Consider the following 26,866-nt stretch of genomic DNA (forward strand, 5'->3'; position numbering starts at 1 on the left):
TCTGTGCAGGCGATGGCAGCTTTGGGGCATTTCTCCTGTGTTGGTTTACAAGTAAATGCAAGAGTTCCTTTTTTTCTATGATGAAATTACAAATTGTTCAGAAATATTTTGAATTGCCACCTTATTATTTTAAAAGTTTGATTACTGTAATGTAGTCTATGTAGGCTGTATTCATTCTATTCTGAAAAACCTGCAGACAGTTCAAAATTTGGCCTTAAGGATAATTTACTCATTGAAGGCGGTTGACTATGGCAAACTTTGCATGTTACTTTTTCAGTCTCTATTTGGTTCTTCTCCCTCTTATCTGACTCATTTTTTTTCTCACTTTTATGGGGGTCGTTGAATGTTATGTTTTCCATCTGTAAACTCAGTTTAGACCTGCTCTACCAGGCCACCTCTGGTTGAAAGTCTTTACCTTCTGTTCTGCGCTCCCAAAGGGAAAATCGTAGTTTTCGTAAGCAACTTAAAACTTTTTTTTATTTAAGAAATATGCGGGTTGACTTGTTATATTGTATGACTAGCTTTCTTTATCCCAGAAAAATTGTTCTGGCATTCTTTAAGAGTTACCCTCACTGATCTATTCACGGCTTGTAATGTAAACACAGTAGCTCACAGACAGTTCTAATGGCTGAAGGTGACAGAAATGCCCCAGACAATTTAGTGGGTAGCCCCTGACAGGAGAAAGCTTGGTTCAATATATCTCAGTTTGCATTAAGACGGTCAGGGATGGCAGTCATTCTGAAAATCCTAAACTGTGATCATCCACCTTCAAATTCTGGCTTTGTTTTAAAAGTGACTTTTACAAAACTTAAGCTGTGCTTAACAACTCATGCAACAAGTGGTAAACATTAATTGTGAAGTTTGTGTGGTATATTCAAAGCTCTTTTTTGTGGTTAGAAGGGGATCTTGGTGTCATGGGTTGGGTGGATGAAGGGTTGAGGCAGATGGGGTAGGATGAAGCTGATTTATTCAGGAGACTGAGCCCAGCCTTGTGGGTTGAAGATGCAGCCTTTCTCCCTCTCTGGTTTTATTAAAACACAGCCCCACCTGTAGGCTCAGGGCACATCCTCTGTGCTCTCCCCCCCCCCCCCCCCCCACGTTTCTAAAGAAATTTGTTCTGTGTCTGGGAGTGTGCAAGGCTTCTCCGTTTTAACTGCCCAGTGAATTAGCACTTTTCTTTTACATTAACTTGGGGGGGGGGGAGGGGATATTACTGTTTAAAGCTATTGGACATCCCCCCACTTGCATTGCCCCCATATTTACAAATCAGGGTTTATTTATTATTAGGGTTGATTTATTAGGTTTGATTTTATAGGAGTGGCCTAGTGGTTAGAGCAGGTCTTGCAATCCAGAGGTGGCCAGTTCAAATCCCACTGCTGCTCCTTGTGATCTTGGGCAAGTCACTTAACCCTCCCTCTTTTGCCTCAGGTACAAACTTAGATCATGAGCCCTCCTGGGACAGAGAAATATCCAGAGTACCTGAATGTAACTCACCTTGAGCTACTACTGAAAAAGGTGTCAGCAAAATCTAAATTAATAATAATAAAAAAAATAATATAGGCTTGATTGATGCTGCTGTGCTGTTTCTCATCAGAAGTTTCACTGTACTAGTTAACTATCGTAGTAAGGGGACCCAGAGTTCAAACATATGAGAAATTAGACCCACAGAGGGAGTGATTTAGCAGACTGTTTACCTCACCTTCTGGTCCTGTGGGAAAAGAGGGCTGGATCTGAGCAGCTAAACCTCCCCCAGCGGTTCTCCCCCCAGGCAGTGAGGAGATTCGGTTGCACTTCCAGGCTCAGCAGCCACAAAGGCAGAGCACACCCAGACCTCAAAGCCAAACCTCAGTAAGAAAACAGCAAAGCAGATAGACAGGAAGCCTGGGTCCAGAAATAGCAGTTGTTCCAGGGAGGAAAGTGCTTGCAAGCAACAAGAAAACCCTGAGACTACGGGAGAGAAGGCAGTGTTTTAGGCAAAGGGTAATGGACTGGATAGTCCACCTTTCTGTGATACCACCCCAACAGTATTATTTATTACATTTGTATCCCACATTTTCCCACCTATTTGCAGGCTCAATGTTGTCTTACATAGTACTGTAAAGGCGTTCGCCAATTCCAGTATGAACAAATACAGTAATGTTGTGGTAGAATAAGGTTAATGTGTAACAGACACATTAGGGAACTATAGAGAGGAAGAGGTACTTTCTCTGGCCCTGGAGGGTTCACAGTCTAAGGGGCCCTTTTACAACGATGTGGTGAGACGCTGCGGCATTGTCGTGTGCCAAATCAGGACTGCCTCAGGGCTACTGCGAAAGCCCAGTGGTAGTTCCTACCCCCAGCCTGTGCATTTTACTATTACTACTTATGATTTCTGTAGCGCTGTACACTTGAACATGAAGAGACAGTCCTTGCAGGACGTCAGACTCACAGAAACAGAAGCCTGCGCGGCCGCGTTGCTAATCTGCAAGGGCAGGCTTCTGCCCTTGTTGCTAGTGGAATAGCAGAATTCCATGTAGAATCTCAAATAGTAGAAACAGAATCTCAATAGTAGCAACATTCCATGTAGAATCTACAAATAGTTTCAACATTCCATGTAGAAGTCTGCCCTTGCAGATCACCAATGCGACCGCGCAGGCTACTGTTTCTGTGAGTCTGACGTACAGGACGTCTGACTCACAGAAACAGAAGCCTGCGCAGCCACGTTGCTGATCTGCAAGGGCAGGCTTCTACATGGAATAATGTTGCTAGTGGAATAGCAACATTCCATGTAGAATCTCAATAGTAGCAACATTCCATGTAGAACCTTAAATAGTAGCAACATTCCATGTAGAATCTTAAATAGTAGCAACAGAATCTCAACAGTAGCAACATTCCATGTAGAATCTACAAATAATAGCAACAGAATCTCAATAGTAGCAGCATTCCATCTAGAATCTCAAATAGGGAACTGGAACTTGATATACCACCTTTCTGAGGTTTTTGCAACTACATTCAAAGCAGTTTACATATATTCAGGTACTTATTTTGTACCAGGGGCAATGGAGGGTTAAGCGACTTGCCCAGAGTCACAAGGAGCTGAAGTGGGAATTGAACTCAGTTCCCCTGGAGCAAAGTCCACTGCACTAACCACTAGGCTACTCCTCCACTCACAGACAGGCACATAGTCCCACAGGTCCAGATTCCAAATTCCTCAAACCTTACCAGTAAGACCAGTATGAGTGGAGGAGTAGCCTAATGGTTAGTGCAATCTCCACTGCAGCTCCCTGTGAGTCTGGGCAAGTCACTTTCCAGGTACCAAATAAACGCTTGTATGTAAGGTGTAAACCACTTTGAGTGTAGCCACAGAAAGGCAGTCAATGAAATCCCATCCCTTTTCCCTCTACATCCGTTGTTAAAATAAAAGGAAAAGCAGAGCATTAACATGACAGTTTACACAGGGGACAATAACAAGACTGTTTGCCAGGTTCTGGTTCTGCTGCAGGTCCGTGTTCTCCCTGGTGAGATCAGATGTCTTGCCTGCTGGTACCGTTTTGCTGCTCCAGATGCTGTCTTTCCTCTTTCCAGCTCATTCTCTTGTGGAAAGCCTTTGATGTTCTTGGTTAGTTTTGGGAAATGCATCTCTCTGATGTCTTTGTATTTTGTACAGTACGGGAGGAAATGCATTTCCATTTCTCTAGTATTGAAGCTTCCTGGATTTTTTACTTCAGTTTTTGTCTACATTTTTTAAATTTATAGTTTCTGATCATTCATTATATTTGGTGAGAGTCCTTCTGGGTTAAGCACAGAAAATTCTTAGCTCTGTGTGTGTGTGTGTGTGGGGGGGGGGGGGGGGGGGGAATGAGGAGTAAAGCCTGGGATAAACACAAAGGATCCTTAGCCGAGGGGGGGAGTAAGGGGCAAAGCCTGGGACATTTACAGAGGATCCTTAGCTGTAGGGAGGAGTGAGGGGTAAAGTCTGAGATAAGCACAGAGGATCCCAAGGTGAGGGGGGGGGGGGGGGGGATAAGCACAGAGGATGTTTAGATGCAAAAAAGTGTTTGGAAAGTCCAGTGTATTTTTTCTAGTGAAAAAGGTGCAGGCACTCAAATACCAGGCCACCCTTCAGGGGTGGGGTGATCACTGAGGGACCCACCCCACAATAGCCAGGCCCCCTGCAACCAGTCACAGAATGTATGACAAGGCAGAATTGGTGTGTAGAGCCTGAGCTCTTTCATTAAAGTTTGGAGTCAATTTTAGCAGACAATGGAAAAGGTGTCGGTACTCAGTACCCCCAAGTACCCCCTCAAAAAAAGCCCTGGGAAAGTCAGAGATCAGCGCTGGACTCTCAGACTGGATCAGTTACATATTTTTGTTTCTATACGGTTAGCGTTTTTGTAAAATTCTGAAATCAGTGCAATCCTTTTTGGTTTTCCTCTCGCCCCCCCCCCCCCCCCCAGATGTTTCCATGGATGTAGCAAACATGGGTATTTTTTTCCCACTTCCCAGCTGTAACTTTGTACAAAGGTACTGGAGGCCCTGGTTGTCCAAATATTTCATCACATCCTGCCCTGGCAATCTCCAATCTCTTGACATTGTGCAGGGAGACAGCTGAGACTCTGAGGGGCCAGAGCGCTGCAGTCTGACAGTTCTAGCGCAAGGCAGGTAGACATCATACACTTCCCAGAGGCAGGAGCAAGTCACTTAACCCTGGTTTACTGTGAGCCCTTAGGAAGCAACACAAAAGTGCAGCTAAATGTAAATTGTCTTTAACTCCTTTTCCTGATGCAGGAGAGTGGAGATCAAGGCACTCAGTACTGGCGATACTGCCGGTTTCTCTTCTACTCATTTCTGTTTTACTACTACTACTACTATAAATCATTTCTATAGCGCTACCAGTCGTACGCAGCGCTTGACAATTGAACACGAAGAAAAGACAGTCCCTGCTCAAAAGAGCTTACAATCTAAATCAGGACAGACAGACAGGACCAATAAGGATAAGGGTAGAAGGACACATAGGAATGATTCTAAATGGAATGTTGCTACTATTGGAGATTCTAGATGGAATGTTAATGTTGCTATTCCGCTAGCAACATTCCATGTAGAAGCCTGCCCTTGCAGATCAGCAACGTGGCCGCGCAGGCTTCTGTTTCTGTGAGTCTGACGTCCTGCACAGAAACAGAAGCCTGCGCGGCCGTGTTGCTGATCTGCAAGGGCAGGCTTCTACTACTACTACTACTATAAATCATTTCTATAGCGCTACCAGTCGTACGCAGCGCTTCACAATTGAACATGAAGAAAAGACAGTCCCTGCTCAAAAGAGCTTACAATCTAAATCAGGACAGACAGACAGGACCAATAAGGATAAGGGTAGAAGGACACATAGGAATGATTCTAAATGGAATGTTGCTACTATTGGAGATTCTAGATGGAATGTTAATGTTGCTATTCCGCTAGCAGCATTCCATGTAGAAGCCTGCCCTTGCAGATCAGCAACACGGCCGCGCAGGCTTCTGTTTCTGTGAGTCTGACGTCCTGCACGTACGTGCAGGATGTCAGACTCACAGAAACAGAAGCCTGCGCGGCCGTGTTGCTGATCTGCAAGGGCAGGCTTCTACTACTACTATAAATCATTTCTATAGCGCTACCAGTCGTATGCAGCGCTTCACAATTTAACATGAAGAAAAGACAGTCCCTGCTCAAAAGAACTGTCCTCCACTAGGTGCTGATTAGTTTGTAAATTGTTTTTTTCTTTAACTCCTCCTGATTTTGGATTTCTTGGAACCCAATTTAAGTGGACTTCAGTGTTGTTAATTATGTAATGATCTACTATAATAAAACTCACCCTCAACGTTCTGAGGACACTGACGTCAGTGAAGCCAAGCCCTGACTTCCTTCAAAAAGGTTCGAAGGTTCGTGGTGGTGAAGCCACCAAAATTGCTCCGGGCCCCGCCCTCGAGGGAGGAGCAATGGCACAAGAACGAAGGGGTTGGCAGGGAGGGAGGCAGGGAGGTGGGAAGTCGCTCCAGGCCCCGCCCTCGAGGGTGGAGCAATGGCAGAACAACCAAGGGGTTGGCAGGGAGGGAGGCAGGGAGGCGGGGGGGAATCACTCCGGGCCCCGCCCTCGAGGGCGGAGCAATGGCAGAAGAACGAAGGGGTTGGCAGGGAGGGAGGGAGGGAGGCAGGGAGGCGGGGGGTGGGAAATCGCTCCGGGCCCCGCCCTCGAGGGTGGAGCAATGGCAGAACAACCAAGGGGTTGGCAGGGAGGGAGGCAGGGAGGCGGGGGGGTGGGGGGGAAATCACTCCGGGCCCCGCCCTTGAGGGCGGAGCAATGGCAGAACAACGAAGGGGTTGGCAGGGAGGGAGGCAGGGAGGCGGGGGAGGGGGTGGGAAATCGCTACGGGCCCCGCTCTCGAGGGCAGAGCAATGGCAGAACAACCAAGGGGTTGGCAGGGAGGGAGGCAGGGAGGCGGGGGGGGTGGGAAATCGCTCCGGGCCCCGCCCTCGCATCAAACGTCATGACGTTGGGGGCGGAGCAATGGCAGAACCAACGAAGGGGTTGGCCAGGGAGGGGGGTGTTGGCGACGAAAACCTTGCTAGCGCCCGTTTCATTTGCTCTGAAACGGGCCTCTTTTACTAGTAATTTCTAAAGCGCTACTAGACGTACGCAGCGCTGTACACTGGACATGAAAAGACAGTCCCCGCTCGACAGAGTTTACAATCTAATTAGGACAGACAAACAAGACAAATAAGGGATAAGGAAGGATAAAACAGACAAGGGTACTGTGCAAGTGAATAGGGGTTAGGACTTAAAAGCAGCCTCTAAAAGGTGGCTTTTAGCCTAGATTTGAAGACAGCCAGAGATGGAGCTTGATATACCGGCTCAGGAAGTTTGTTCCAGGCATATGGTGCAGCAAGATAAAAGGAACGGAGTCTGGAGTTAGCAGTGGAGGAGAAGGGTGCAGATAAGAGAGATTTACCCAGTGAACGGAGTTCCCGGGGAGGAATGTAGGGAGAGATAAGGGTGGAGAGGTACTGAGGAGCTGCAGAGTGACTGCACTTATAGGCAGTGGTGTGCTGGAGCCAGCTCGCTCCGGCTCGCAAGAGCCGCTTGTTAAATTTTGACAGCTCTTGCGAGCCGGTTGTTGTTTGGGGCGAGCCGGATCCATTGCAGGAGGTAAGCATGGCAGGAGGGCGCCATGCTTACCTCCCCTCCCGCTCCCAAACATGCCCAGCGATTGCCCTTCGCCCCCACCGTCCCCTCCCGCTCCCATCCATCTTTTTTAAATACCTCCTCGCCGTTGAAGCGCCGCATTAAAGCCCTGCTGCTGCTGCCCAAGCTTTTCCTCCATTTGCTGTAGTTCGTGTGAACTTCGTGCCCTTAGTCCCGCCTTCTGACGTCATACGTCAGAAGGCGGGACTAAGGGCACGAAGTTCACGTGAACTGCAGCAAACAGGGAGGGAAAGCTAGAGATGGGCAGCAGGACTTTAACGCAGCGCTTCAACGGCGAGGAGGTATTTAAAAAAGATGGATGGGAGCGGGAGGGGACGGTGGGGGCGAAGGGCAATCGCTGGGCATGTTTGGGAGCGGGAGGGGAGGGCAGGGGAGGGAGGAGAATCACTGGGCATGGATGGGTAGAGGGGGGCAGGGGAGAGAAAACAATTGCTGGGCATGGATGGATAAAGGGGGGCAGAGGAGAAAAGACAATTGCTGGGCATGGATGGGTAGGGGGGCAGGGGAGAGAAGAGAATTGCTGGGTATGGATGGATAGAGGAGGACAGGGGAGAGAGGAGAGTTTCAGGACATGGATGGAGGGGAGGGAAGGGAGAGAGAAGAAATGCTGGACATGGAGGGAAGATAGAGGAAGGAGATTAGATGAGGGAAAAGGAAGTGAGGAGAGAAACTGCACATGGATGGAGAAAATAGGCAGAAGCTGGATCCACTGTACAGTCAAGTCTGCAGAGGACCAGAAATGAAGAAGAAAGGAGGAAAGAAAAGAAATAAATGGAAAGGAAGCCCTGGAAACGGAGTCAAGGGAACAGATAGAGAGCAGCAGAATCAGATACTGGACCAGCATGATCAGAGAAACAAAGTCACCAGACAACAAAGGTAGAAAAAAATAATTTTATTTTCATTATAGTGTTTGGAATAAGTCCACTTTGAGAATCAGGTGCTGAATGTTAAAAGTTTATATTTATTTACTTATTTATGGCATTTTATCCCATATTAAACATGAATTAGATTGGAACCTGGGATCATTTAATTTTTTTTTTCCTGGAGAGAATAATGCATTGCCCCCCCCCCCCCACGGCTATAGCTAGCTCTGCAATTTGGGGGGGGGGGGCGCAGAGATGGATGGGGGGGGCGCAGAGGTGGATGGGGGGGGGGTGCAGTGGTGGACGGGGGGTGCCGAGGTGGACCGGGGAGAGAGCCTGTTGTTAAAATTTTACCAGCACACCACTGCTTATAGGTCATTAAGAGGAGTTTGAACTGTATACGGAAATGGACAGGGAGCCAGTGAAGTGCTCAGATTCAGCCCTAGGATATGGTTGTAGGGTGTCAGACACCAAAGGATTCAGGCAAGGCAGGAACTATAGTTAGGAAGGTGTGGAAGCAAAAGGGGTGGGGGGCAGTTTCTAGAGACATGAACTTGATCTGTCAGAAACGGCATATGCTAGATTTGTTATTACAACCCGCCTTGGAGAGTGGTTTCAGTTACATTGTCTCTCTCTGGCAGTGCTGGGGTTTCACCCAGTGAAATAGTTTCATCTCGTAAACGTGATAGAAGTCTGAATGGTGAGGACCCTGCACAGACCTTCAGTGCTGTAAACTGCTTAGATCACTCCTCCTGTTCTCCCAGGAGAGAAGCCACAAAGAAAAGGACTGCAGGGTTGTCTTTACTGGATAGCTGACTAGGGCTGGTATCTTAGCCTGTTTGGTATGAGAGAGTTGCCTTGATTCCAGGGGCCCTGTCTGGAGAGTTGACAGTCTCAGCTGGTGCAGGAGGAAGTTAAGCTGTAGTCTGATGTGTCACCACTAGATGGCACTGCCAGGTCTTTTCTGGTATAGGTGCTAATGCAGGCAAGTTACCTCTTCAGTGGTCAGTGCTAAATTAAAATAAGCGAGTGAGTGGATTAGGGTTACCTTATTTGCAGAGACAAAAAAGAGGACACAAAGAATAAAATGCTGCTTCACCTCACCCAGCCTGCCCCTGGCCCCGCTCTAGACGCCCAGTCATCTTGACCCCCCCAAGAAAGGCAGATTCTATAAGCAGTGAAAATGCTGGGAAAAGTAAGAGAAACACATTTACTTCTGTAGTCTAAATACAAAATTAGAAAAGATGTACATTTCCAAAAAAGCAAACATCCATGAGCAGCACGTCCCCCTTTTCTTTCCCACCCCTCCATGTACACCAAGTCCCCATCTCCTCTCCCTTCCCTCTCTCCCATCCACAAGCAGTTGCCCCTTTCTCTCCCTCCCATCCAAGAGCAGCATTGCACCCTTCTCTTCCTCTCCTCCTCTGCCTACCTTGCAGGCCTGGTGATCTAGTGACCTCTTCAGGGCAGGAAAGAACTCCATAAGTACATAAGTATTGCCATACTGGGACAGACCAAAGGCCCATCAAGCCCAGCATCCTGTTTCCAACAGTGGCCAATCCAGGTCACAAATACCTGGCAAGATCTCAAAAAAGCTCAATACATTTTATGCTGCTTATTCTAGAAATAAGCAGTGGATTTTTCCCAAGTCCATTTTAATAACGGTCTACGGACTTTTCCTTTAAGAAGCCATCCAAGAAGACAAGGTCGCACAATAGTGCTTCAATTGAAGAAAAGGGAAATAATCTTCCTGCCCCAAGCTCCAAGAATATTGGAAATATTGGAAATAGTTGGCTTCATTGAGCCGGAATGTGATGTTCAAATGTTACATGTCTTTTCTTCTAATAATAAAGATATTTTCAAAAAAAAAAAAAAAAAAAGAAGCCATCCAAACCTTTTTTAAACCCCGCTAAGCTAACTGCTTTTACTACATACTCTGGTAACAAATTCCAGAATTTAATTACACGTTGAGTGAAGAAATATTTTCTCAGATTTGTTTTAAATTTACTACTTCGTAGCTTCATTAGTGTGCCCCCTAGTCCTAGCATTTTTGGAAAGACTAAAGCGATTCACGTCTACCTGTTCAACTCCATTCCTTATTTTACAGACCTCCATATCTCCCCTCAGCCGTCTTTTCTCCAAGCTGAAGAGCCCTAGCTGCTTTAGCCTTTCCTCATAGGGAAGTCGTCCCATCCTCTTTATCATTTTTGTTGCCCTGCTCTGTACCTTTTCTAATTCCACTATATCTTTTTTGAGATGTGGTGACCAGAATTAAACACAATATTTGAGGTGTGGTCGCATCATGGAGTGATACAAAGGCATTATAATGTCCTCATTTTTGTTTTCCATTCCTTTCCTAATAATACCTAACATTCTATTTGCTTTCTTAGCCGCTGCTGCACACTGAGCAGAGGGTTTCAACGTATCATCAATGACGAGGTCTAGATCCCTTTCCTGGTAGGTGACTCCTAACGTGGAACCTTGCATGACGTAGCTATAATTCAGGTTCCTCTTTCCCACATGCATTACTTTGCACTTGCTCACATTAAACATCATCTGCCATTTAGATGCCCAGTCTTCCAGTCTTGTAAGGTCCTCTTGTAATTTTTCACAATTCTCTTGTGATTTAACAGCTTTGAATACATTTGTGTTGTCAGCAAATTTAATTACCTCACAGTTTACTCCCATCTCTAGATCATTTATAAATATGTTAAAAGCAGCGGTGATAAAGGCGGTTAGCTTAGCAGAGTTTAAAAAAGGGCTGGACAGCTTCCTAAAGGAAAAGTCCATAAACCATTATTAAATTGACTTGGGGGAAATCCACTGCTCATTTCTGGGATAAGCAGCATAAAATGTTTGAGCTTTTTTGGGATCTTGCCAGGTATTTGTGACCTGCATTCGCCACTGTTGGAAACAGGTTGCTGGGCTTGATGGACCTTTGGTCTGTGGCAATACTTATGTTACAATTCCATAGGCTAGTATTTAAGGGGGCTATTTTTCAGTTATTATAGTATCAGTATAAAGCACAGCTAATAGGCACAGGAAGCCTCAGTTTAGATTGAAAGGAGAGCATCACCAAGGAGGTTGGATGAAAACAGGAGACAGGATGGCATCAAAAAGTTGAAGCCAATTATGTTAATCTCTCTTTTGCCTCCCCTGCACAGCTGTCATCCCAGTACACTCAAACTAAACACCTCTATGAGCTGCTGCATCCATGTTGTCATTCTTTATTCTTGGTGGCATTTTTATTTAATCTCATTTATTTTTTCAAACATGCCGACTTGTGCAGCACACGAATGTACATAGAGGAAGTATAATAACAGAATAACGTTTTGTAAATTGAGTAGTAATTTGTTATAAATCATAATCAGTGGTCAGTTGGAGGGGCTGGTTACAGTGACGCCCTAGCACGTGTTATATTCGTGCAGAGATTTTTTTTCCTCCTGGTAAAAGGCCACTAAAACAGACGTCATGTTATGAGAATCAGGTGCTCAACATTCAGAGTATCTATCTATTTATTTACTTATTTATGACATTTATATCCCACATTGAACATGAATTAGGTTGAAACCTGGGAGCATTTAAAATCTTATTTTTTCCTGTGCCTAGATCAAAAGAAAAAGATGGCATGTGAGAATTTGCTCCTTTTGTTTTGTGGATTGCAGTGGTATATTATAAAAATGCACTTGATATTTTTTATTACTATTATTTAAAAGACAGATATTGAATAATGAGGGCAGAGCTACCTTCATGCAGAAGTCCAGAGTCAGTCTAAATGTGCCAACATTGTCCAGTTCAGCACACTATTCATAGTTCATACAAATTAATTATGTTCAATGGAAAATAAATCAGTTGGCTGCCTGCTATGTGAATATTCCATCACTGTTTCATTATTGCTAATAAGTATTACATATTAAGGGCATTTGCGTTAAACTTTGTTTTAATTCATTTATACCGTCTTTACATGCTCATGGTTTTGCTTTTTAAACCCAAAGGTGACTCTTAAAGAGTGGTTGAACAGTTAGGTATAAACTGAGTTGTTTCTGAGTTCACTTGTTTTGAACTGCTTTGGGTCCTACTGATCTGCACATCTGCTGTCTGGAATTTTGGAAGATGGAAATGGGAATATAAAAATTAAATTTTGGATGTACTCTGTAGAAGTTGTTGTTTACTTTTGTAATGTGTGTATGTATGGATGGATGCCTGTTTTGCTGTGTGCATGTGATAATATTTGAATAACAGTCTATACTTATGGCTTTGATTTCTGAACATGTGGCATCATTAAAGGACAGACTTTTAAATGCCCAGTTGGGTATATATGCTAATCTGAGCTTTGTTAAAGGTTTCAGACATATCCATCTATTTGCTCGTATGACATAACTGAATTCTATTATTCTGTCTCATTGTATTTTCAAATGTAACCACATTGAGCCCGAGTTTGCTTCGCTAATATCTCGTATAAGTGTAAAACAAAAAATCCTTTATCCTCCATCTTTTAAGACATTGCCTATCCAGCTAGATGGTGATGGCACAATGAAAGCAAGTTTGGTCCAGTGAAGACTAACTCAAAATAACCTGTTCCTTAGCTGGGCCCTAGTATTACCATATTGAAAATGCGACCATACCATTCCTCTACCCTCATCCCCCCTTACGTTCCTACCAGTAACCTCCGCTCTCAAGACAAATCCCTTCTCTCAGTACCCTTCTCCACCACCGCCAACTCCAGGCTCCGCCCTTTCTGCCTTGCCTCACCCCATGCTTGGAATAAACTCCCTGAGCCCATACGCCAGGCCCCCTCCCTGCCCATCTTCAAATCCTTGCTCAAAGCCCACCTCTTCAATGTCGCCTTCGGCACCTAACCACTACACCTCTATTCAGGAAATCTTGACTGCCCCAACTTGACATTTCGTCCTTTAGATTGTAAGCTCATCTGAGCAGGGACCGTCCTTCTTTGTTAAACTGTACAGCGCTGCGTAACCCTAGTAGCGCTCTAGAAATGTTAAGTAGTAGTTATGTTCCACTAATAAGATAAATGATTTCTTGAAAGGATTATATAACCTTTGGATGCATGACTAGGGACACAAACATATACTTATTTATTCAGTATCACGATTCCTCATGTACAGCCACAAAACAACCTTTTAGGGTGGATAGTGTTCACAACGAGTTCCTTTTATTATCGACCCAATAGAAGAGATAAGAGTTTTTAGTTTTGGCACAGTATAAGTCATCACAAGAAGAAAATATTAGGGGCTTATAACCCATTTAGTTATGTTTAAACAAAAGAGATCTGCATGAAATAAAATGTTTATTTTTATTTTGACTTATAAAATCACTTATCCCTGAAATATGCTCAAAAGTGAATAATCCGTTTGTGTATTTAAAATGGGAACTTCTACAAAACAGATGAAGATGTGATTCCCCATGAAAGGAGAGTTTAATTCTACTTCCATTTAATTTCAATATATTCCATCATCTTTATAACACCAGGCTCCCCAAGGCAGATTACAACAACAGTTAAGATGAACCCATCAGGAAACGGGACAGGAGGTCCTCACTGACCATCTGTATTGTATAGAAGTTAGAACAGTGTCGAAAAATGAGCACAAAATACAGAGCTTATAATTGTTGTTTCTACCAGCTACAATAATTTTTTAAGCTGTTTTAGTAATATTCAATTTTTATTTCAAGATATTTATATCTACATATGGGAAACTTTCAAATAAGTAAAAAAAAAAGAAAAAAAACCCTTTTGTCTTCCACCTTTTAAGGCACTGCCTATCCAACTGAAACAGGTTTAGACTTTTAACAGATGGACCAGGCATAGGCTGACCGTTATTTCTAATAATCTTTTGCTATTGTTTTGGGTGAACTAAAAGGCCGGCAAACCGCCAGCAAGCTTAGCCTACTGGCTTCAGCCCACATAATGGACTAGATAGGCTAACCCCATCTCCTCTTTTCATCTAACCTCCTTGAGCATCACTGTGGAGGGGCAGGAAGTGATCCTGTAGCCAGGATGAAATATTGAGGATGTGTCTCATAAGAATAGCCATACTGGGTCAGACCAATTGTCCATCTAGCCCAGTATCCTGCTTCCAACAGTGGCCAATCCATATCACAACTGCATGGCAGAAACCCAGTTACTAGCATGTTACCAATCCTGGGGCAAGCAGTGGCTTCCCCCATGTCCATCTCAATAACAGGCTATGGATTTTTCTTCCAGGAACCTGTCCAAAACCTTTTTTAAACCCAGATACCACACATCCAACGAGTTCCAGAGCTTAACTATTCTTTGAGTGAGAAAATATTTCCTCCTATTTGTTTTAAAAGTATTTCCATGTAATTTCGTTGAGTGCCCCCTGGTCTCCAGGGACTTCTGCCCAGGAAGGAAGGGTTAGGACAGCCGTTGTAGTTGGAGATTCAATCATTAGACCTGTAGAGAGCTGGATGTGAGGATCACTTGGAGGGGCATAATCGAAAGGGACGCCCAGGTTTTGCTGAGGACGTCCTCGCAAAACCTTCTGGTGGAGGGACAGGGAAACCTGCATTATCAAAACAAGATGGACGTCCATCTTTTGTTTCGATAATACGGTCGGGGATGCCCAAATCTTGACATTTAGGTCATCCTTAGAGATGGTCATCCCTAGACTTGGTCGTTTTTGATTTTTGGCGATAATGAAAACCAAGGACGCCCATATCAGAAACGATCAAATGCAAGCCCTTTGGTCGTGGGAGGAGCCAGCATTCGTAGTGCACTGGTCCCCCTCACATGCCAGGACACCAACCGGGCACCCTAGGGAGCACTGCAGTGGACTTCATAAATTGCTCCCAGGTACATAGCTCCCTTACTTTGAAGGAAAGGAGGAAATATTTTTTCACTCAACGAATAGTTAAGCTCTAGAACTCTTTGCCAGAGGATGTGGTAACAGCGGTTAGCATATCTGGGTTTAAAAAAGCTCTGGACAAATTCCTGGAGGAAAAGTCCATAGTCTGCTATTGAGACAGAGATGGAAAGAAACTGCTTGCCCTGGGATTTGTAGTATGGAGTGTTGCTACTCAGATTCTGCATGGAATCTTGTCACTCTTTGGGATTCCAGAATCTTGCTATTCTTTGGGGTTCTACATGGAATCTTGTCAGTCTTTGGGATTCCAGGATCTTGCTATTCTTTGGGGTTCTACATGAAATCTTGTCACTCTTTAGGATTCCGGAATCTTGCTATTCTTTGGGGTTCTACATTGAATGTTGCAATGATTTGGGTTTCTGCCAGGTACTTGTGACCTGGCTTGGCCACTGTTTGGAAAACAGGATACTGGGCTAGGATGGACCATTGGTCTGACCCAGTATGGCTACTCTTATGTTCTTATGTAAGCCCCTCCCCCTCCATACTAGCTGCCATAAAGCTGGATAGCTAATGGCTGCCTATAAGAGTTACAGTAATTCTCCATTGATCTCCCGGGCCCTGCCTTGCCACAGGTAGGACCCAAGAGAGTTGGCGTGGACCTTCACGTTGTAATACTGGTCAAGTGACTTAAAACCGCTGAGTGCAAATTGATACCCTTGCATCACTGACTTCACTGTAAATAACTCCAAAACTCAGGTTTCCCCCCTCCCTAAGACAAGGCAATACTTCCCAGTTTTGCCTAGTATACGCGTACTACCATCCCACTAAAAGGGAGGGTGGGAAGGTAGGCACCTCTGAGGAACAGGGAAAAGCCTGGGTCTCGGAGGCAAATTTGTTTTGATTACACTAAGCCGCTCCCCTGTGAATTTCTGTGCCTGGGAAATTCTGTAACCAGGTACCTCTAGGTGCAGCCAAGGATAGAACAATTTCCTCCAGCCACAGGCTCCCGGTACAGTCAAGAAATAAATGTCCACCAGCAACTTCAATCTTAAGGACTTTATTCCATGCAGGTTTCTAGTAGACCTGATACACAGTTCCAACAGCAACATTCACCTTCCATCTTAAGCACATGTAAGCCACCTGAAAGTGTGTGGCAAATAGTCCCCTTTAAGCAGTAGGCTATCAGCACATACCAGGATTCAATACAGGCTCACAGTCAGCTCCAGTCTGGGCTCTTTATCCAGTGTACAATAAACAATAGTTCAATTCCAAATAGAAGCAGTCCTTTCAGTTCCTCATCACAGTTAAATCACAAAGCAGCAGTTTCTACCTTCTACTCTCTTTACCTTCAGGAGAGCTCAACATTTTAGGGACTCCTCATACCCAAGGGATTTCACCCTGCATCAGCTTTACTGGTAAATTCAATACTTTAGGGACCTCCCTTTCCCAAGGATTTTCAGCCTGCAAATACTTTTGGGACTTCCTCACACCCAAGGGATTTCAACCTGCTTCAGTACTTTGGGACCTCTCTTACCCAAGGGTTTTCAGCCTGCAACTGCTTCTCTCCTCTGGGACTCCTTCCCACCCGCCTAATCAATTCCTGGCTTCTGCTCTCACAACCAATCATTCTCCTTCCATTAGCTTCCCCCACACCCATACCAGCTGAGTTGAGCATTAGACTAATGATGAGCTCCTGCACACAGGGTTTCCTATCTCTCTTTCCCCCTAGTGGCAGCCAATCTACACGTCCTGCCAGCTTACACCCATGTCTTCTCCTATTGCAGCTAGGAGTCCAGCCCGGGTTCTTCATCTCACACCCTGGCTCCTTGTCTGCAATGTCTTCTAGGACTTGTATTTCAGACTGAAACTGCCTTAACCCAACTATCCTGCATGTGACTTTATCACAATTCACACCCATACCTCTTGAATAAAATGATACCTATCAAAGCTGGCCACAAAAGCAGCTGAGCAGGAGGAGCCTTGCAGCAGTGCCATAGCCTCTCAGACCCACGTTAACATCATGCTCAGGACTGGGAGCCCCTCACACTGTCTTCATACAACCCACTTCCTATCACGCTTTGACTACCTTAAAAAAAAGGTAGACAGAATTGCCCTTCCTCCACCACCTTCCACTCACAACTTCTTTTCTCCACCCCCCCCCCCCACCCACCCCATGTAATAACCATACAACTGAGGGAGTCCTGGAGAGACCAACCGCCCCTGTCCCATCACTTGGAATAGACTTGTCCACATGCTTCTTTCATTCCACCATAATAAATTCCATTTTGTAGATTTCCCACATCTTCTGGAGCCAATCACTCAATCGTGGAGCAATGAGTTGCTTCTACTCTGAATTGTTTATGTTTATTAAAATGTTTGATACCCTCCCATTTCTGAATGTAGGCCATGGTGGCTAACAATAAAAGCATTACTAGTATAAAGTGAATTATGAAAAGAACGCCAAAGGTAAATAGGAAAGAAAAAGACCAGCCAACGAAAAATACATATTTAATAGGGAGCAAAAAAGTGGGGGCTAGACACACATAGGTATGCTGCTGGGACAAACAGTTCACCATGAAACTCCAGAACACCACTATGGAGGTTTAGAAGCGCTATTAAAAAAATGGGATTTGAGTAAAATCTTAAATTTTTATAAAAGACAGTTCTGAACGTATGTAAGGAGGGAGTGAATTCCAAAGTGAAGAGACCAGGATAGAAAGCAGATGATCAGGTGGACTCGTATTGGGCAATCTTGGGCGAGGAGGAACCAGACGGTGGGAATCCAGTGAACGAAGGGCACAAGAGAGGGTGTGTGGTGTTACAAAGGAGCAGGATATGCTGGCGTGCCAAGGTGAAGATCTTTGTGGGCCAGACATAAAATTTTGAACAAGCATCTCAACTTTACTGGAAGCCAATGTAATGGAAGAAAGAGGAGTACTATGGCCATATTTATGTGCCTTACATAAGAAATGAGCAGCCGAGTTATGCAAAGTTTGTAATCTACGGAGCAAAGAAGAGGAGATTCCACAAAAAACAGAGTTACAGTAGTCAAAACATGAAATGACAAAGGCGTGTATCATGGTGTATCAGTATAGGGCAATAAAGCCATTGTGACATCACTGATGAAGCTGGCTCTTAGGCATTGGTGGAATGAGGCATTATGACATGACAATATCAGTATAGGGCAATGAAGCCATTGTGACATCACTGATGAGGCTGGCTCTTATTGGTGGAATGAGGCATTATGACATCACAATATCAGTATAGGGCAATAAAGCCATTGTGACATCACTGATGAAGCTGGCTCTTAGGCATTGGTGGAATGAGGCATTATGACATGACAATATCAGTATAGGGCAATGAAGCCATTGTGACATCACTGATGAAGCTGGCTCTTAGGCATTGGTGGAATGAGGCATTATGACATGACAATATCAGTATAGGGCAATGAAGCCATTGTGACATCACTGATGAAGCTGGCTCTTAGGCATTGGTGGAATGAGGCATTATGACATGACAATCTCAGTATAGGGCAATGAAGCCATTGTGACATCACTGATGAAGCTGGCTCTTAGGCATTGGTGGAATGAGGCATTATGACATGACAATATCAGTATAGGGCAATGAAGCCATTGTGACATCACTGATGAGGCTGGCTCTTATTGGTGGAATGAGGCATTATGACATCACAATATCAGGTCTGGTTACCACAGACTGAAACTCTTCACACTGAGAAGTTATCAACGTGGGTTACTGTTAAGATGGGTTATTTTACCACTAATTCATGCTATTTTAGCACAGGTCCCATTTTATGCAATGAGACCTTGTTACTAATAACTGGGGTTAACAGTAAAATAACATGTCTTAACAAGGAGCCCACATGGATAACGTTTCCCTTTAATTAAAGAAAAAAGAAATGTCTCTATAAATTGAAATCATTACTATATGTAATAAAAGTCAGGATTGGCTCAAGGGATACTGGAGCCCTGAGCCAACTTGCTTAGACGGCGTCCCCCCCCCCCCCCCCCCCCCCGCCATCACATTGCATCTGGTGCCTCCCTCCTCTATGTGGGTCCAGTATCTCTCTCTTCTTGAGCCATCATCTCCCCTCCCCCACTGCCCTGGTCCAGTCTCTGTTTCCTTCTCCTCTGTCCCCCCTCCTCATGGGTCTGGCGCTGCTCCCTCTCCTCTTTCACTCCCCTGTGGTCCTGTAAAGTTTACGTTGGTTGCTGGTGGCAGCAGCAGCAGCCACATGATAGGTTGTATGTGTATGTGTGTGTATGTGCCTGTGTATGCGTGTGTGTGTGTGTATATGTGTGTTTATGAGTGTGTGTGCATGTGTGCCTGTGTATACGTGTGCCTTTGTGTGTGTGTGTATGCATGCGTGTTTGTGAGTGTGTATATGCATGTGTGCCTTTTTTTGTGTGTGTGTGTGTATGTGCTTGTGTGCCTGTGTATACGTGTGTATTTGTGTGTGTGTGTGTATATGCGTGTTTGTGAGTGAGTGTGTGTGTGTGTGCCTGTGTATGCGTGTGTATATGTGTGTTTGTGAGTGTGTGTGCATGTGCCTGTGTATGCGTGTGTATTTGTGTGTGTATATATGCGTGTTTGTGAGTGTGTGTGTGTGTGTGTATGTATGTGTGTGTGTATATGCGTGTTTGTGAGTGTGTGTGCATATGTGCCTTTGTGTGTGTGTGTATGTCTACGTGTATATATGCATGTGTGTTTGTGAGTGTGTGCATATGTGTGTATGTGGGAGGAAGGCATAGGATAAAACCATGTACTTATGAAAAGCCAGGTAGCAATGCCAGTGGTTGTACCAGTGCGTGGGGTCACCCACCTTGAATGCGCAGAGTTCCTGCAGTCTTAGAATGGGGCCCTCATAGGGCACAAAGTTTCTGCCCTCAGGGTCTGTTGCACCAGTAGCTTGGCACATGGCATCAGTTTTGATATTTTGCCTACAACTAAAAACCAATAACCCTAAGGCACCTGGCCCTGATCACATGCACCAATCTGATAACCTGCTGATGCCATCATAACTGCTTTATGCAGTGTCCTTCCCACTCCTCACAGGCTGCCACCTCTCCCTAATTTTGCATGAGTTGCAGTTGTTATCCTACGAAGAGAAGGAACAACTTTCCTTTCGTTCACTAAGACAAACTATGTCCTCAAAGCAGGGCCGTGCCAACATGGTAAGCGGGGTAAGCACCGCAGGGGGGCGCCTGCCTTAAAGGGCGCCGCTGCAGTGCTGCGCCGCCATACCGCTTGGGGGTTTAAATGTTTAATTTACCTCGGTCGCAGCGTTCGCATTATTTCAAAACCCTGCCCATCTCTAGCTTTCCCTCTCTTTGTGAGTTCGTTCCCTCAGAGTCCCGCCCTCGAGGAAATGACATCAGAAGGCGGTACTCTGAGGCCGAACGAACTCACGAAGAGAGGGAAAGCTAGAGATGGGCAGGATTTTGAAATTATGCGAACGCTGGGTGGGGGGTGCTCCGCTGGTGCTGCAGTCAGCCCTCGTCTCCTGGCACCTGCCTTTAAAGAAAAAGGTGTGAAGCAGCGTGGCAGGTAGCGCCTCGCGTCTGCCCTGCTTGTAAACAAAGTAAATCTCCATTCTCCTTCTCCTCGTCGTCGGGCCTTCACTCACTGGGTCCCGCCCTCCTCTGAGGTAACTTCCTATTTCCGTGAGGGAGAGACCCAGTGAGTGAAGGCCCGACGATGACAAGGAGAAGGAGAATGGAGATTTACTTCATTTACAAGCAGGGCAGACACGAGGCGCTGCCTGCCACGCCGCTTCACACCTTTTTCTTTAAAGGCAGGTGCCAGGAGACGAGGGCTGTCCTCTCTGGACGAAGCTGGTGGTCGGGTCGGGGTTTCAGATGGGAGAGGGGAGTTTCAGATGGGAGAAGGGGGGTGGAGAAGGGGGGTGGGGAGGGGGGTTTCAGATAGGGAGAAGGGGGGTAGGGAGGGGGCTTCTCAGATGGGAAAAGGGGGTGGGGGCTTCTCAGATGGGAGTTGAGCTGAAAATGGGGGCTGAAAAGGGGGGGCAGGTGGGAGATGTGGGCTGGGGCTAGAACAAGGGGCAGGTGGGATAAGGGGGCTGGAACTGGGGGCTGAAAAAAGGTGCAGAGAGAGAGAGGGGACAGATCTTGGATGGATGGATGGATGGATGGATGGATGGATGGATGGATGGATGGATGGGGGGAGAGGGATAGCAAATGGTAGATTGAAGGGGCAGGGAGAAAGGGCAGACAGTGGATGGAAGGGGAGAGAGAGAGAGGGCAGACGGGCAGATGGTGGATGGAAGGGGCAGGGGAGAGAGGAGGGTTGCTGGGCATGGATGGAGGGGAGGGAAGGGAAGACAGGAAGGAGATGCACATGGATGAAGGGGAGAAATTCTGGACATGGATGGAGGGGAGGGAAGACAGAGGAAGGCGATGCTGATAGATGGAGGGGAAGGGAGAGAGAAGAAATGATCGACATGGATGGAGGGGAGGGAAGAGAGAGGAAGGAGATGAGATGAGGGAAAAGGGAGAAAACCTGCACATGGATGGAGAAAATAGGCAGAAGCTGGATCCACTGGACAGTCTGCAGAGGACCCAGCTTTTACTTACGGATGTAAGGCAAGAAATGAAGAAGAAAGGAGGAAAGTAAAAAAAAAAATGGAAAGGAAGATCTGGAAATGGAGTTAAGAGGACAGATAGCAGCAGAATCAGGTACTGGGCCAGCATGATCAGAAAAACAAAGTCACCAGACAACAAAGGTAGAAAAAAATCATTTTATTTTCATTATAGTGTTTGGAATATGTCCACTTTGATAATCAGGTGCTCAACGTTAAAAGTTTATTTTTATTTACTTATTTATGCCATTTTATGCTAGATGGGGGGGGGGGGGGGGCGCCAACTGATAGTCTGCAGGGAGGCACCAGAGACCCTAGGCATGGTCCTGCCTCAAAGCTGTTGACCCCCTCACCTTATCCTCTAGTATCTCTGATCTCCTCCCTTCCATCATGTCCTCCGAATATGTTGACAAAGCTGTCTCCACTTACAGTGCCACTCTCTCCTCTGCTCTAGACACCCTTGCACCGTCCATCTGCCGACCCACAATGCGTACCAATCCCCAGCCCTGGCTGACCCCTTGCACCCGATACCTTCGCTCCTGCGCCCGTTCGGCTGAACACCTCTGGAGGAAATCTCGCACCCATACTGATTTCATTCACTTCAAATTCATGCTATCCTCCTTCCAATCCTCCCTATTCCTCGCCAAACAGGACTATTATACCCAATTGACTAATTCCCTCAGCTCTAACCCTCGTCGTCTCTTCACCACCCTCAACTCCCTCCTCAAAGTGCCCTCTGCTCCCACCCCCCCTCACTCTCTCCTCAATCTCTGGCCGACTACTTCCGTGACAAGGTCCAGAAGATCAACCTCGAATTCACCACCAAACCTTCTCCGCCTCTTCATCCTATAACCTACTCTCTCAACCAACCAACCCAGGCCTCCTTCTCCTCTTTTCCTGATATCACCGAAGAGGAAACCGCCTATCTCCTCTCCTCCTCGAAATCCACCACCTGTTCCTCAGACCCCATCCCCACCAACTTACTTAACACCATCGCTCCTACTATCACCCCTACCATCTGTCATATCCTCAACCTCTCTCTCTCCACTGCAACAGTCCCGGACACCTTCAAGCATGCTGTGGTCACACTACTCCTCAAAAAAACATCTCTTGACCCTACCTGTCCCTCCAACTACCGCCCCATTTCCCTCCTACCCTTCCTCTCCAAGATACTTGAACGTGCCGTTCACAGCCGCTGCATTGATTTTCTCTCCACTCATGCCATCCTCGATCCGCTTCAATCCGGCTTTCGCCCCCTACACTCGACAGAAACGGCACTATCTAAAGTCTGCAATGACCTGTTCCTCGCCAAATCCAAAGGTCACTACTCCATTCTCATCCTCCTTGACCTATCCGCCGCTTTTGACACTGTCAATCACAACCTACTTCTTGACACACTGTCCTCCTTTGAGTTCCAGGGCTCTGTCCTCTCCTGGTTCTCCTCTTATCTCGCCCATCGTACCTTCAGAGTACACTCTCATGGTTCATCCTCCTCCCCTACCCCGCTCTCTGTTGGAGTTCCTCAGGGATCTGTCCTTGGGCCCCTCCTTTTTTCAATCTACACCTCTTCCTTAGGCTCCCTGATCTCATCTCATGGTTTCCTCTATCATCTTTATGTTGACGACACCCAGCTTTATCTCTCCACACCAGACATCACTGCGGAAACCCAGGCCAAAGTATCGACCTGCTTATCCGACATTGCTGCCTGGATGTCCAACCGCCACCTGAAACTGAACATGGCCAAGACTGAACTTATTGTTTTCCCACCCAAACCCACTTCTCCTCTCCCTTCACTCTCTATCTCAGTTGATAACACCCTCATCATCCCCATCTCATCTGCCCGCAACCTCGGTGTCATCTTCAACTCCTCCCTCTCCTTCTCTGCGCATATCCAGCAGATAGCCAAGACCTGTCGCTTCTTCCTCTACAACATTAGCAAAATTCGCCCCTTCCTCTCTGAGCACACCACCCGAACTCTCATCCACTCTCTCATTACCTCTCGCCTTGACTACTGCAACCTACTCCTCACCGGCCTCCCACTTAGCCATCTATCCCCCCTTCAGTCCATCCAGAACTCTGCCGCACGTCTTATCTTCCGCCTTGACCGATATACTCATATCACCCTTCTCCTCAAATCACTTCACTGGCTTCCGATCAGATACCGCATACAGTTCAAGCTTCTCCTACTAACCTACAAATGCACTCGATCTGCAGCCCCTCCTTACCTCTCTACCCTCATCTCCCCTTACGTCCCTACCCGTAACCTCCGCTCTCAAAACAAAGCCCTCCTTTCAGTACCCTTCTCCACCACTGCCAACTCTAGGCTCCGCCCTTTCTGCCTCGCATCACCCCATGCTTGGAACAAACTCCCTGAGCCCATACGCCAGGCCCCCTCCCTGCCCATCTTCAAACCATTGCTCAAAGCCCACCTCTTCAATGTCGCTTTCGGCACCTAATCACAACACCTCTACTCAGGAAATCTAGACTGCCCCAACTTGACATTTCGTCCTTTAGATTGTAAGCTCTTCTGAGCAGGGACCGTCCTTAGTTGTTAATTTGTACAGCGCTGCGTAACCCTAGTAGCGCTCTAGAAATGTTAAGTAGTAGTAGCAGTAGTAGCTGCTGCTCCCTGTCAGAGTCAGACATCACTTCTCTTCTGGATCTGTCCATCTGAAGCATCCCTGTCTGTCACATCCCTTAAATTGGCTTTAAAGTATTGAAGTATCATGTTTGTTCCTTTAAATAACTAGTCCTTAGGAGGGTAGCAATAAGCATCTGGAAGCAGTGGAGAATAAAGCTTCAGCCTCTGAAATAAGTGAGAAGCAGCAGCTCCAGAAAGCATTTGTCATGTGGCCGGGAAAAGAGTCTTTTAAAGTGAATTCATTAAGCTTAATTGAGGCTTTGCTTCATAATCCCATCATTAAGCTTTGGGATGAGAGGACTCAGCCTTCAGGAGTCCAGCCCTATGGGCTAATCTTTTGTAACTGGGATCAAGCCAAGGGGTTTTTCCTACCAGCAGCTGATTCAGCAGTTCAGCGAGACCTGTGCATAAGGCTTTAGTTCAGTTTCACTAAGAACAAATCTCACTGGTGTAGTTACAATAGTGAAAAAGGTGCACCATGTGGTCAGTCGTCCCTTCTTAAAAATAGACGCAGTAGTGATTTCACTCAGGAAAGGGGGGAAGAGCTCAGCTGCCCTGGGGCATCCAGCTCTTTGATTTATGATCTCTGTAGAATTATGGGTTACATTTTACGGCTCTATAAACACCAGATTTGAATATTTCTTGTTATGGCATTCAAAAGGAAACATCCCACTTGGATGAAAGATGAAGAGAAAGAGAATTAAGGGAGAGGAGACAGATTAAAACAGGAATCAGGAGACAGACATGCTGGTAGATAAACAGGAAGGGGGGAGAGACTTCTGGTTCCTGATACCAGGGCAAACTACACAGCTAAGGACATAGAAAAGGGAGCTGATTGATTGATAGATTATAGTAATATCAGAGGAATGCGGAGAGGTACAACACAGATAGAGTTAATGCTCTATGTATGGAAAGGGTTTCTGCCAGCTACTTGTGACCTGGATTAGCCACTGTTGGAAGCAGGATACTGGACTAGATGGACCATTGGTCTGACCCAGTAGGGCTATTCTTATGTTCTTATGTACTACAGAGGTTTAATGCTGGTACATAAGTACATAAATATTGCCACACTGGGACAGACCAAAGCTCCATCAACCCAGCATCCTGTTTCTAACAGTGGTCAATCCAGGTCACAAATACCTGGACTGCTCCAGAATTTAAAAAGGCATGGGATAAGCATGTGGGATCGCTTAGGAAAACGAAGAATTAGGGGTTACAGAGGGTGGGCAGACTGGATGGGTCATATGTCCTTTATCTGCCGTCGTGTTTCTATGTTTCTAAGATCCTGAAAAAGTTCAATGCATTTTATTTATTTATTTATTTATTGCATTTGTATCCCACATTTTCCCACCTCTTTGCAGGCTCAATGTGGCTTACAATACATCATGAATGATGAAGTATAAGAAATAAACATTTAGTATTTTATCCCAGAAATAATACTGTCTCACGTATTCACTGTATTACTAAAGAGCTGAACGTCTACAAGAGACTTTGCTTTCTTAAAATTTCAAGTGTTTTATTAAAAATAAACAAAAAGGAACTTCTTGTGCATAGCTGAAATGAACAGCACTGCACTGGAGACAGTATTTCAGGGGAGGGGGCTCACTGATGCCCTGTCCTGAGGCATCACCACCTCTGTCTATGCAGCTACCTCCTTATCAAACGTCTGTGCTACTTCGAGATCATGAAACACTATCACCCCAAGGACTTTCTCCTTTTTTTTTGTCATCCTTGCCCCTCCCCCATGCACTTTCCTTGGAGTTTTGCACCTTTTTGCACTGAATCTTAACCACCCATCATTCAATCACTTTTTGCATTTACTTACATGAGTTCTCAGCCTGGCTATTCCCTCAGGGATCTCTACTTTGCTGCAAACCATTGTGTCATTTACCCAAAATAACCTTTTCTTTATTATCCGTCCACAATATCACTCACAAATATATCAAATAGAACCAGCCCCATGACTAATCACATTTCTTTCCTCACGAGATCACTATTTTCCACCATTCTCTGTTGTCTGTCAGTCGACCAGCTTTTCACCATCTCAGGATCCCCCTTCCCCTCCCCACACCCCAGGCTGTATCAAAAGCTTTGATGAAACCCAACTAAATCACACCCAGTGCTTATGCATGATCTAATTTTCTCTTCACCCAGAGAGTTTGACGGAATATCCCTCTGGTAAAACCATCCTGTGTCAGATCCTACAGCTTCCTGAATTCTAGATACATAAAAACCTAACATAAGAGCAGCCATGCTGGGTCAGGCCAATGGTCCATCTAGCCCAGTATCCTGCTTCTAACAGTGGCTAATCCAGGTCACAAGTACCAGGCAGAAACCCAAATCATGGCAACACTCAATACTACAAATCCCAGGGCAAGCAGTTGCTTCCCATGTCTGTCTCAATAGCAGACTATGGACTTTTCCTCCAGGAACTTGTCCATAAGAGTAGCCAGACTGGGACAGACCAATGGTCCATCTAGCCCAGTATCCTGTTTTCCTAACAGTGGCCAAGCCAGGTCACAAGTACCTGGCAGAAACCCAAATCATGGCAACACTCCATACTACAAATCCCAGGGCAAGCAGTTGCTTCCCATGTCTGTCTCAATAGCAGACTATGGACTTTTCCTCCAGGAACTTGTCCATAAGAGTAGCCAGACTGGGACAGACCAATGGTCCATCTAGCCCAGTATCCTA

General features: G+C 45.8%; 2 protein-coding genes across 3 annotated transcripts in view; both read left to right on the plus strand.

Moving 5' to 3' along the window:
• LOC115459461 (TNFAIP3-interacting protein 3-like) overlaps positions 1 to 26,866 on the plus strand; it is a gene marked incomplete at its 5' end in the record, with an annotated part of 87,263 nt that overhangs the window by 55,365 nt on the left and 5,032 nt on the right. The window lies entirely within an intron of this gene.
• Positions 1 to 26,866, plus strand: part of NDNF (neuron derived neurotrophic factor) — a 57,885-nt gene that overhangs the window by 1,887 nt on the left and 29,132 nt on the right. The gene's annotated exons all lie outside the window — the stretch shown is intronic.

This window comes from Microcaecilia unicolor, unplaced genomic scaffold, assembly GCF_901765095.1.
Source record: "Microcaecilia unicolor unplaced genomic scaffold, aMicUni1.1, whole genome shotgun sequence".
Taxonomy (NCBI): domain Eukaryota; kingdom Metazoa; phylum Chordata; class Amphibia; order Gymnophiona; family Siphonopidae; genus Microcaecilia; species Microcaecilia unicolor.